Below are 13,484 nucleotides of genomic sequence, written 5' to 3'. Positions count from 1 at the left end.
TATTGAAGGAAGGAGGAGGTCTTAAATACAGGCTTACAGAACAATGGGAGAACCCCGGAGGGCAGAAGTTCGCTACAGATGTTTTACAATCTTGCATCTAAGCTGTTAATGCCCATTATGCAGGATAAACAGACAAGGAACTTCCCTTAAGCATTCAGGAGAGTGGAACCCAGCAGGGAATTAGCATAGGGAGGATATCAAGGGCAAGGTCAGCAAGCAAGGCAACAGTTACCCAAAACGGGGGCTAGGGCCCTACAGGTCCTAGCATTCCAAAGGCAGAGAGATCTGTCTGGATCTCTGTGAGTTCAAAGCCACACTGGAAACAGCCAGGCACTGTGACACATGCCTTTAATCCCAGGAAGTGATGGCAGGAAGCAGAAAGGTATATAAGGGTGAAAACCAGGAACTAGAGCCTGTTAAGCTTTTAGGCTTTTGAGCAGCAGTTCAGCTGAGATCCATTCGGATGAGGACACAGAGGCTTCCAGTTTGAGGAAACAGGATCAGCTGAGAAGTTGGCCAGGTGAGGTTAGCTGTGGCCTGTTCTCTCTGTCTCTGATCTTTCAGCATTCACCCCAATACCTGGCTCCAGGTTTGTTTTGATTAACAAGACCCTTTAAGATTCGTGCTACATAGATTCAAGAAGATAAGCATACCCTAAAGCCGAACATTACAGACACATCATAAACTTACAAAAACCTTGCCGGGCGGCGGTTGCGCATGCCTTTAATCCCAGCACTCGGGAGACAGAGCCAGGCGGATCTCTGTGAGTTCGAGGCCAGCCTAGTCTACAGAGCGAGATCCAGGACAGGCACCAAAACTACATGGAGAAACCCTGCCTCAAAAAACCAAAAAAAAAAAAAAAAACCAAAAAACAAAAAACCCTCATGAAAATCTTGTGAATAGTTACAATAATGCATTATGACCAAGAAAATAAAATTAAAGAAAAAGCCTGGGAAGATTGCTTAAGTGGGTGAGAGTGCTCTAAAAGCATGAGTGAGTTCAAATCCCTAGAACCTACTTAAAAAGACATGTGCATCTGTAAATCCAGTGCTGTGGGAGGCAGAGAGGAAGACCACTGGGGTTTGCTAACTGTCAGTCGAGCTCCAGGTTCAGAAAGAGATCTTGTCTCAAGGAATAGAAAAACTTAAATAACATAATTCTCATCAGAAGCTGGAAGGTCAGGAAAAACTGACAGTCTTCAAAACTAAAGGAACAGAACTGTCAATCTGAAATCACCCAACAAGAGCTGCCAAGTAAGCTCATCACTTTGTAAAGGCACTTGCTGCCAAGTATGACAACCCAAATTGGATAAAGTGAGAAAGAGAAGTGACTCTCTAAAGTTGTCCTCTGATCTACATACACACACACACAGTGCCAGGAACGGTGAGGCATGCCTGCAAATCCCAGCATTTAGAAGGCTGAGACAAGAGAATAACCATGGGTTCAAGGCGAGTCTTGGCTGTATGTATACTAGAGTAACCCAATGGAAGTCAGCACGGAGAAATCAAACTAGAATAAGCAAAATGGAAGACTTAAATTTTAGCATATCACTACAAATCCTAGCACAGCAGAAGCCCAATAGGCAGGTGCTTATCGACAAGAATATTACTTCAAAGATAGTAACACTGAATGTAAGATTGAAAACACATATTTCATGCCAGACGGTGGTGGTGCACGTCTTTAATCCTAGCACTTGGGAAACAGAGGCAGGCAGATCTCTGTGAGTTCGAGGATAGACTGGTCTACAAATCGAGTTCCAGGACAGCCAGGGCTACAGAGAAACCGTGTCTCGAAAAACCAAAAAGTTAAGAACCCACATATTTCCAAGAATGGCCCTATTATTATCTAATAAAGCAGAGAGCAAAGAAAAGGCAATTACCAGAGACTGAGAGAGACATAGAATAATGAAAAGGTCAATCTACAAAAAAGATAAGCAAACCTAAATGTGTACATACCAGGGAAAAAAGGGGGCCTGCAAGACGGATTGGTGCCACCAACCTGACACCTAAGTTCAATCCCCAGGACACAGATGGGGAAAGGAGAAAAACGACTCTCCTAAGTTGACCTATGACACCTACACAAGCGCTGTCACATGTGTATGTTCCCCTACAAATAAATACATGTAACTTTTTAAATTAAAAAAACCTGCATAATATGTGATGCAAAGTGACAAAAATAGAAAAGACAATTATAGTGTCACTCATCCTAATGCCAGCTACTAAGGGATCTACCCGGGGCCACATCAAGGGCAGGACTACAAGACCAGGCGAACAAGGGAACTCCCAACAGTGTCCTCTGTTCAATGTCATAACACAGGATGCACAGACACAAGTCAGGCCTGTAAGGGTCACGAAATCCACAGAAAAATCTGAAAAAAAAAATTACTTTTGTTTTCAGTTACTTGCTTCTAGAGGTCAAGAAGCTGAGCTGCACAGTAGAATTAGCTTCGCTCTATATAGGTAACACCCCTACTAACGATCATCATATCTAAACGGTTTTCATGTACTTTGAGGCCTCAATCGGGGAAAACTGGTTGACACCACTGACCCCACTTGGGCCCGGAGAGGTGTTCCTTGAGTGACCTTTTGACGTCAAGGGTCTAAAACTCCACCCTCCAATGATAACGCCGCCATTTTCTGATCCTGCAGAGCGAGTCAGGAAGTGGGGTGACGCATGCGCACAACACCTTTTCGCTCATTACCTTTAATTCCCTCTCTGCACACCTCGCCCTGCTCCTTCACCCTGTCGCTACTCCTATGCCCTACCCTCGGGTGTCCTGTCTTAACACTTGTGTCCGCCACGTGGGGACTCTTCCCGAACTTGTCATGTCAGCGACTGGCACACTGCTCGGTGGGTAACTCAAGCGAGGGCACGGCAGCAGGCTTGCCAGTCACTCGGCGGGTTAACTCACGTCTGTCACACCCTCTCGCGAGGAAAGCGGTGCGTGGACGGTGTTTCTAGGGAAACGAGTGTCACCTTGGCCCGCTGCCTGCTGTACCTCATACCGGCAAGTGGGGCTGCCGCAGGCACCAAGGTCAGCGCCGTGACCGGGCGCGGCGAACACAAGGACGGCGGCCTGCTGGGGCCAAAGCACGCAGGACAAAAGAACGCGCGCGGGCCGGAGGAAGCCACCGGGCCACGTGACGTGCCGCGACCTTGGGGCTCTCCCGGGCCGCCGAGCCACCGACACCCTAGCCCGCCGCCTCCGAGGCTCAACCACCAGAGCCAATAGCGCTCGGCCCCGCGACCCCCGGCGCGCGTCCGCGTCCGCCAATCTCCGCCCGCCAGGCGGACCCTACCGCTCCATTGGCTATGACGCCTGTCCGTCAGGCCTCGTCCCCCCGCCCACCATCGCCGCCCTCCGTCAGCCCGGCTCGGTCCGGCTTCACGCCCGTCACTCAGGTGCCCCGGCTGCAAGGGCGTGTAGGCCTCACCCTCGGCCGCAAGCTCCGGCTGTCAAGCGCCGAGCCTCCCAGCACTGGACTGAGCCCGTCGGCCGCGCAAGGTTACCTGTCTCCCGTTCTGCTCCACCCGAGTGAGGCGCCGACACCCCACCCCGGGCTCCAAACTCTCGGCCCCGCCCCGGCGTGTGGCGTCAGCGCGTAGCCCGGCCCCAGAGGAGCGGCCTGGGCTGTGGGCGTGTCGTGACGTCACAGAGTGGCGTTTCGGGCCCTTGGGCTTCGCGCCAGTGCGGAACTTGCAGCTGGCCCAAGTCGGCCCTGTTGCTCGCCGCGCTTCCACTGTCATTAGTGGTTATGAGACGTGAGACGCTTCCAAAGCCTACTTAAGACTCTAGTAAATTCAGGGCGTGTGGTGCACTCTGGCATTTGCGGCGTTTGGCAGGAGCGTCGCGACTTGGAGGCCAACCGGCTTTGTATCCAAAACCAGCTGCGTTAAATAATAGTTGGGTTGGTGAAATTTATCACTGCATAAAATAATTTGAATAACAAGATATACATTTTTTTAAAAGAAGTAGTTCAGGTTTTTAAACGATTTTTTTTTTTTTTTAAGTGAGTGCTCTATCTGCATGTACAACTTTATGCCAGAAGAGGGAATCAGATCCCACTGTAGATGGTTGAGCCACCATGTGGTTGTTGGGAATTGAACTCAGGACCTCCGGAAGAGCAAGCAGTGATCTTCATTGCTAGGCCATCTCTCCAGCCCAAGATCTACATTTTTGGACACTTGTTTTGCAGCAGTCTTTCTGAAGAGTAGTTAGTGAGCCCTATTGTGTATAGCAAGCAACCTGTTATTTGGGTGTTCCTACCTGCTTTCTGACAAGAAGCTGTGCTGGGATCCCCCTGGGTTGTCCTGTCTCCAGAACCAGCTATAAACAGACAAAATACCACTAGTTAATGTCACATTCCACTGGTCATGAAATGCTCCCAGTGTAAAAAATGTTCAGCCAGCTTTGGAGGTACACACATGTAATCCTAGAACTGGGAAGACTGATCAATTGGAGGTCAAGATGGACTACATAGAGATCTTATGGGCAGCCTGGGCTACATAGCTGGATCCAGGTTTGTTGTGGGAATCCCATCTATTCAGCCAATGGTATTGGAGTAACAAGCCCTAGGGTGTGATCTTGTCTGTATGTGACCACATAAGAAGGGTCGTGCTCTCTCTCTTGGGTGGTTGGAGCAGAAGCAAGAGGCTGAGGAGCATGGCTCGTGGTTGGTTTTTATTACCCTTGGGCAGAACGGCAGGACAAGGACAGCTGAATTACCAGCGGCGTCTACTTTGTTCTGTTTCATGAGTGTACCTTATTTGATTACTTTCCCTAACAAATTTTACCTGGTCCATTGTAAGTGTCCCACTTCATGGCACCCAACGTGGGGCATGAACCCACGACCCTGAGATTAGGAGAAAAGCTATGGATACCATGAAAATTAATAAAGATTAGATTTGAACAGGAGAGTCTTCTTAATAACCGGAAGTGATAGTTCATTTACCATTATGACAATTCTACAAGTTGAAAGGAAAACTCACCAAATAAGGGTTGGGGCAGGATTCTGTTTTTGTCTTTACAGGATAATAGAAATGCCCATTTTTAAGAAGTTGAACCAGCGAGCTCCAAGTTCAGTTTTACCTGGTCCGTTGCATCAGTGTCTCACTTCACAGTCTCAAGGAGGGGAGGGGTTCATTTCCTACTCCTGTCTTTTGTTGTTTGAGACAGTAGTTCAGGCTGGCCTCAAACTCACAATGTAGGCTGGCCTTGAACTCCTGTTCCTTTTGCCTCCATATACCAAGTGCTGGGATTACAGATACGTAATCCAATCTTCATGCTCATGGCCTTTAACTCCACTCTTATTTCTGTTTTTTAACAGAGTACAGATTATAGGCTCAGAGTTTTTGCTGGACAATAATGCAGGCTTTAAATACTTCATGATTTTGAGACAGTTTACCCTTGCTATGTATGGCAGATGATACCAGTGCTGTGAGTGAGATGGCTCGGGAGTCCTTTTGCCCTACTGGAATAGAAGTCACCTGTCTCTGGCTAGAGAGCCACCCTGGGTGTTATAGTCCGAGTGTGGTTCTTGGTCAGGAACCACCTCGGCTCCTGGAGGATGTGAGGGATTAGTCTGGTGAACCTCATCTGCATGAGTCCTAGCCTGTTCCCATACCCGCCTGCACTCCTCAGGAAGTAAATTATTAGAAAGTATCATGTATATATTATGAAAGGTGAGACTATAAGATTGAGTATATTGAAACTGTTTAATAAAGGAAGCAGAATTAGAAGTATAAGAACCCAGCTTAGTTTCTATCTGAGAGAGTTTTGTGAGAGAGAATGGAACATGAACCTTTGTTTGTTTGTTTGTTTGTTTGTTTGTTTGTTTTTGGAACATGAACTTTAATCAGTCCATCCACACCAGCCACCTCTCTCAAAGGAAGAATAGTGGATGGGTTTGGATGGCTGGAATCAGGCACTATAGCAGTTTGGGAACGAGTAGGAGGAGGAGTGAAAGTTGGAGCCAGGGCAGGGCCTTTGGAAATGGCCGTTGCTAAGGAAGAAACAGCTGTTGCTGAGGAAGAATCAGCTTTAGAGAAAGAAGAATCCAGAAGAGGAGCTGAAGGAACAGTCGCCCTAGGAGTAGTGGTGGGAGTTGGAGGTTGGATAGGTGGAGGTTTGTTAGCAGGATCTAGATTCAGAGATTCCAGAGTCAGAGAATCCTCCAGTTTAGGCATAGCTAGGAGCGTATGAGCAGGAGAGAAGGAATCCAGAAGAGACGGTTTAGCACTGAGAAAGAAGAAAGCTATGATATAGGATAACTCTTTCCATTTGCCTGTTCGCTGGCAGAAATTAGGTAACTCCCATAAAATATCAGGATCTAAGGAGCCGCTCGGCGGCCATTTTTTGTTATTTTATAAAGCGTATTTGGGCCATCTCTTAGTACAGAGTCGGATAAGCTTAGGAATCTTTAAGTAAGGCATTAAGGTGAGAGGTTTTAAAGCTTCAAGAAGACAGCCTAAGGGAGAGGCAGGACTGATAGAGTTGGAAGCCTTATTTCCTATGTCTGCAGCAGAGGCAGAAAAATAAAAAAATGAAAAAACAAACGTGATCCGGAGCCAAGGCCCCAGGCGTCCCTAAGGCCAAGGATGGATCTTTACGGGGCACAGGCTGCTAGATGGCCTGTCAGCCAAAAAGCAGGGCCCCCCACCCCCGCTGTGTGAAACAAGGATTCCCCGGGAATCCAGAACAGTGTCTACCGCTTTGTCAAACCAGAAAAACGTGCCGCTCTCACATAGCCCCAGGATGCACCCAACGGCGGTGGTCCAACCTCGAGGAATATCTCAAGCTGCGGATGTGGGAGATGGCTAGAAATTTAGGCCTGCGATAGGGGCCGACCATAGCCAGTAAAGACCGTGGTCGAGGTTCCCCTGTTTCAAGAATACTCAGTGAGACACCGGACGTTCAACGGTCGTTCTCACAGATTCAGGAAACCGTTTATGCTGGCCAAAAAGTGGGGGACTCACCAATCGGAGCAGCGGTGTTGCATGGAAATTTGTGCAGCCAGGCAAATGGACAGTGGTCTGTCACGTATGGAGCAGAGTCCCCGGTTTACGGGTTTCCAGGTGCAGAGCGCCCAGAAGCGCCCGTTTCATCACGGCACCAGATGTTAGTTATTTGCAGTGCTCTTACCCTGCGAGGAAATGTCACGAAACATGACAGAATCCACTAACAAGAGTTTTATTTAGATAAGAGAGAGAGACAGATGTGCTCAGGCCTGTGGGAAAGACGTGCATAAAGAGAAAAGCTGGGAATAGGGCGCCAGCTTATAAAGGCTGGGCCGTGTCTGCATACACAGACAGGCCCATGTGGCTACTCCATGCATGCGCGTAGATCAGATGGTTGTGCTACACACTTTATGCAACCACGCAAAGCCATAGGGTCCTGGTCACGCGAGAGGTTTTGACCCGGAAATGGCTATTTTGACCCGCAAATGGCTAGGCAGAAGTGTCTAGGTCCTCTGGGCATTTGCAACCATGGGAGCATATTGTGAATCTCTATCACCCACCACTCAGGAGGCAGAGCCAGGTGGATCTCTGTGAGTTCGAGGCCAGCCTGATCTACAGAGTGAGATCCAGGACAGGCTCCAAAACTACACAGAGAAACCCTGTCTCGAGAAACAAAAAAACAAAGAAACAACAACAAAAAAAATCAGCCAAAAACCAAAATCTCCACCATGACCAAAAGTAAACTGGGGAGGAAAAGATTTAGTTTATTTTATAGCTATTGAGCAAGAGCTCAAGGCAGGAGCCTGAAGGCAGAAACTGAAGCAAAGACCATGGATGAACACTCCCCACTGGCTTGTTCTCCATGGCTTGCTCGGCCTGCTTTCTTATACAACACAGGGACCACCTGCTCGGGCCCTCCCACATCAATCATTAATCAAGAAAATGCCCTATAAGCCAACCTGATGGAGGCATTTTCTCAATTGAGGTCCCATCTTCCAGAGTGATTCAAGCTTGTGTCAGGTTGACAGTAATCTAACGAGCACAGCCCCACACCTAGTTGTTTCCTGACTTCTTGGTAAGCATAGCTCTCCTGACACCGAGAAACCCATTGGGCAGTTGGAGTTTCACAACAGAGAGCACAGCTGTTTGACGGCAGCCAGTGGGAGTGTCCTCTGCCTTCAGAGCGGGTTATCCTGGCGACTGTCCCTGTGCAGTGGCCACGGGGACAAAGTTACAGCTGCTGTTTCAGGAGGGAGTTCAGCCGTCTCATCTGCCCAGGTTCTTCACCTACAGAGAGCATTCTTCAACACCTGCTTATAAGGATACAGTTTGCTTCAAAGACTCCATTCTTGACCGAGATACAAAGTACCAGAGGCCTGAAGATTCACAGTGAAAAACTGTGTGCAGCTGGCAGTGTGCAGAAAGTGCTCCCCTCCTTGCGTCTCCCCCCTCCATGTTTGTGGTTACCCACAAAAAAAGAACCAAATTTCAATTTGCATTTATTTATTTTTACATAAAAAGGCTTTATTTTGCACGGAACAGGAATTTAATCAAAAAAGTCAAATCCTGTGCCACCATCTGACTCCTCAGACTCCTCCTTTAGTCTTTCTTCCTCGCTGTAGGTAGGGTGGGGGAGAGAGAAGGGGGTGGGACCCAGTCTCTGGAGCTGCAGAGCCAGGGGCAGCAGAAACAGCCACAGCCCCACCAGCAGGCACGCTGGCGAGCTTGCCAACACCCTGGGTGACGACCTCTTCGGTGTTTTTTCCACTCAGTTCACTAATGACCTTGCTGCTGGTCATCATCGGCCTTGATATCCAAGCTGTCTAGGATCTTCTTGATGGCTTTGGCCCTGGGAGAGAAGTTGCCCCAAGGGCAGCCAGCAGGCAAGAAGCCATGTATCACATGTCTGTCAGCTGGAGCTGACTGGTCTCACAACCTCTGCGGTATAGGGCAGCAGGAAAAAAAAAAAAAAAGCTAAATTTTCTAATGTTGTTCATGTAATATCTAAGAATTCATTGACAAATCTAAAGTCATGAGGATTTATTTTTGTGGTTTTTTTCTAAGAGTTTTATGATTTTAGCTCATATTTAGATTGCCTCTCTGCCTGCCTGCCTGTCTGTTTGTGGAGACAAAATTTCAGTCTTTCTCAGGCTGGCTTCAAACTCCAGACCTCAAGTTATTCTCCTGCCTTGGCCTTTGAGTAGCTAGCTGAGACTAAGGCACTTACCACCACAACCAGCTTGTAAACATTTTAAGTTAATTTTTCTGTAAGGTGTGTAGCAAGGGTTCAACTTTATTCTTTTTTCTTGTCTTTTCTTTCTTTTTTTTAAGATTTATTTATTATGTATACAGTTTTCTGCCTGCATGTATGTCTGCAGGCCAGAAGAGGACACCAGATCTAATTACAGATGGTTGTGAGCCACCATGTGGGTGCTGGGAATTGAACTCAGGACCTCTGGAAGAGCATCCAGTACCCTTAACCATTGAGCCATCTCTCCAGCCCCTCAACTTCATTCTTTTGCATATGGAACTTGGCTATCTCTGTGCCATTTATTGAGAAAATGATTCTTTCCTTCACTGAGCAGACTTGGTACTCTTTATGCTATCCAAGGCCTCTTGCAATTCATATGATTTGAGGATTGGCTTTTTCACTCATAAAAGATTGTAAGAGCTTAATGGGGACTGTGTTGACTCTATAGAGGACTTTGGGTAGCATTGACATCTTAGCTTCGTTGAATTCCTTCCTTTCTTTTTTTCTTTTTCTTTTTCTTTTTCTTTTCTTTCTTTCTTTCTTTCTTTTTTTTTTTTTTTTTTTGTTGTTGTTTTTCAAGACAGGGTTTTTCTGTATAGCATTCTTGGCTGTCCTGGAACTCGTAGATCAGGCTAGCCTCGAACTCACTGAGATCCAGCTGCCTCTGCCCCACCATGTGCTGGGATTAAAGGCATGTGTCACCACTGCCTGGCTAGCACTGTTGAATTTTCCAGTCTGTGAAGTCAGGCTATTTTTCCATCTCCCTTTATTTAGGACTTAATTTTTTTCAGCAATGTTTTATAGTTTTTATTTTACAAGTCTTTTACTTCCTTTGTTAAATTTATTCCTAACAGAGCTGAGATATGATTCTGTGATAGAATGCACTAAGGGGGTTCAGTCACCACCACAGCAAACTTTAGAGTGCCATCCATTCCCTGCCCCCTATCTTGAGGCAGGGTCTCACTGTGTAGCCCTGGGTGGATTGGAATTCACTATGTAAAACAGGCAGGTCTTGTACTCACGGAGATCCACCGACCTCTGCCTCACTCTGCCTCCCAAGGGCTAGAATTAAAGACCTGTGCCCCCAGACCCAGATTTTTTTTTTTTTTTTTGGTTTTTCGAGACAGGGTTTTTCTGTGTAGCTTTGCACCTTTTCCTGGAACTCACTTGGTAGCCCAGGCTGGCCTCGAACTCACAGAGATCCGCCTGGCTCTGCCTCCCGAGTGCTGGGATTAAAGGCGTGCGCCACCACCGCCCGGCTTAGACCCAGATTTTTAAAAGTCCTTCCCCCAAGATGTTTTATTCTTTTCAATACACTTACAAGTGGAAGTTTGCATTTTCCTTTTGGATTGATCGTTACTAGTGTACTGATTTGGGGGTATAAACGTGTGTCTGGAAACTGAGTTTATTAGTTTTAGCAGGTGTTTGTTTCAGTTTTTGAATTTTCTGTATATAGAATCATACCATCTGTGGATAGAAACAATTTTTCTTTTATCTTTTCCAGTTTGGATATCTCATATTCTTGCTTCTTATCTAATTGTTCTGACTAGAGGATCCACACACTACTGAGCAATAATGGTGAAGTGGGCATGCTTGCCTTCTTCCTAATTATAGGAGAAAGGCTTTCAGTCTTTCCCCTGGAATTCGCTGCTTTCGGTGGGATTTTCATGGATGTCTTTTAACATGTTCAGAAAATCCAGGCATGAAGCAGGATAAGAAGACAGGAAAAACAGAGGGGACACATCCCCTCACCCAGAGTCTAGTTTGGGTTTCCTTCCAGCCAAGAGTCAAGAAACTCCAACACAGCTGATAAAACGAAAATTGCCTACAGAAAAAGTGCCTTTTCCCCACCCCAGATACCTCAAACAAGAATATTAAAGACAATAAACTAAGAACTAGAGAGAAAGCTCAGAAGTTAGGAGCACCTAAATGCTCTCGCAGAGAGAAATCAGGTTCCATTCCCAGCATCCATGTCTGTCATAACAGGCTCACAACCATCTCTAGCTCAGCGGACGCCACTCCCTCTGCTGGTCTCCACAAGCACCACATTCACAGAAATCAAGTTCCATTCCCAGCGTCTGTCCATAACATGTCTGTCATAACAGGCTCGAAACCATCTGTAACTCCAGCTCCAGCAGACGCCACTCCCTCTGCTGGTCTCCACATGCACCACATTCACGTAGTACACAAAAGGACAAGCAGGCAAACATATCTACACATAAATAATGACACATCCATAAAGTATCACCAACAGGACTGCCCATATATGAGCTGAATAAGGACACCACCAATGGACAAGCCAAAGTGATGGAGAAAAGCCCATGAGACCTCAACTCTACAGAGAGAGGCACTGAGGAATGCTGGGAGCAGGAGCAGAAATAGTTTTCGCTCAGGGAAGAGCACACCTATTGGTTACCCAATACCAAGTGGTCAGCCCTGAAATCCCATACACAAATGACACTGTATAGGCTGAGCAGGTTTTATTTTTTTCTTCTGTTTTTTTATGTTTTATAAAATCTTTATTGACAAGTAATTCACATAGTATACAATTTGCCTGTTTGCACAATTTGATAGACTTTAGTCCAGCATCCTCATAGGCCCATGACACCATCACCACTTTCTATTTTAGAACATTGCTGTCTTCAATTTCATACACACATATAATGTATGGCGATTACATTCCATCTTATTTTTTTTTAAGTGAACATAATATTTGCAATTGTAACCATTTTTAAGTTCATAATTCAGTGGCATGAATTACATTCAAAATATTAATTACACTCATATTATTCATTAATTATACTCATGATATTAATTACATTTGTGGTATTCATTGATTACATTCGCAGTATTCATTCAATAACTATATGCTATTTATTAATTACATTAATTGTATTGATTTATTACATTCATGATATTATGTCCTGATACTACTGTCCGTTTGTGGGGCTTTTCCATCATACAAAACAGAAACTCTGTACTTAGGAAATCATGAGCAGTTTATATTTAGGAATATATGTGTGTGTATGTGTGTGTGTGAGTGTGTGTGTGTCTGTATTTGCAACGACAATGAAGAAAGAGGCCATCAATTTGAAAGAGAACAAAGAGGAGGTATATGGCAAATGGTAGTGTTTGGAGAGAGGAAAGGGAAGGGAGAAATTGGTAACTATATTAATCCTCAAAATTAAAAACATTAAATAAAGAATAATGACAAATTATGTTTACTTAGGGCCACAATGTTTGTGGCCTTGAGTTTAGCCATACTAGCTCCTCTCTCTCATCCGTGCTCCTCCTGAAAACACCGCACGATTTCATGTACCAAAGAAATTATTCTAAAAAAATAGAGATCCGACCATACATTTTCCCCTAAGTTTTAAACTTTACCTACTCCTTAAACCTCGTTGTAAATGACATTCTTTGATCAGTGAAACTTGGACAGCCACAGTCACACACATAACTGTTAGAAGGACACCTAAGTCCTTCCCTTAAGAAGTCTGGACCTGCCAGGCGTGATGGGTGGAACATGTCTTTAATCACTAAGGAGGCAGAGGAAGGTGGAGTTCTGTGAGGTTCAGACCAGCCAGGGCTATATAATCAGACCCTGGCTCCAACAAACAACAGCAAAAGAACCCACGTTGTTGGTGTGTACTGATTTTCATATGTGTGTCTCTAAAGGTCATATTTAAATCAAAAGTGTGTGCTACCCCTTATTGCTACTTAATATATTTGCTGACTTGGCTTTACTCTGCCCTGTTCTGACATCCTCTTCTGTGATATAGTCTAGAATCTGGCTTTACCTACTAATCTTTTCCAAACAATTCCACCAACTGGGGATCAAGTATTCAAATCTATCAGCCTATGAGGACCATGCTCATTTAAACTGCCACAGAAGCCCAGTAAAAGGTTCTTGAGCAGTATCACCTAGGATCCCCTGATTCTGTTGAATCTAGAATTAAATTTCAATTCCTGGACACTGGTCACTGGTGGGTCAAAATAGACGTCCCTAAGTGGGGACTGCCTCAGGCTGCTGGTGCAAGTGCTAAGCCATCTCTCTGCCACTGCTGAAAGGCATGTATAGGCTTGTAGTCCTAGTATTGGAAGATTGAGTCAGGAGGATTGTGAATTTGAGGCTAGACTAGGCTACAGGTCACAGACCAATCTGTGTTACATAAGACCTTATCTCTGTTTCTCTGTGTAACATCTATAGCTGTATTGGAACTTGCCTGGTTGATCAGGCTGACCTCGAAGTCACAGAGACCCACCTGCCTCTGTCTCC

At 45.7% G+C, this 13,484-nt stretch overlaps 1 protein-coding gene across 6 annotated transcripts in view; it reads right to left on the bottom strand.

Annotated features, from left to right (window-relative positions):
• The window catches only part of Ogdh (oxoglutarate dehydrogenase), a 76,735-nt gene extending 73,098 nt beyond the window's left edge, over window positions 1-3,637 (bottom strand). For 4 of the 6 annotated variants that reach the window (XM_052734457.1, XM_052734461.1, XM_052734462.1 and 1 more), the window contains exon 1: window positions 3,511-3,637. The gene's annotated coding sequence lies outside the window, so the exon portion shown is untranslated. Of the gene's footprint in view, window positions 1-2,911; window positions 3,165-3,434 lie in introns of those variants that run through there. The other 2 variants (XM_052734458.1, XM_052734459.1) reach the window with 2 other exon arrangements.
• Window positions 3,638-13,484: the final 9,847 nt, after the last annotated feature.

Source organism: Peromyscus californicus, unplaced genomic scaffold (assembly GCF_007827085.1).
Source record: "Peromyscus californicus insignis strain IS unplaced genomic scaffold, ASM782708v3 Scaffold_13__1_contigs__length_99412109, whole genome shotgun sequence".
Classification (NCBI taxonomy): Eukaryota; Metazoa; Chordata; class Mammalia; order Rodentia; family Cricetidae; genus Peromyscus; species Peromyscus californicus.
The sequence above is the reverse complement of the archived record's forward strand: the minus strand, read 5'-3'. Positions and strand labels throughout refer to the sequence as shown.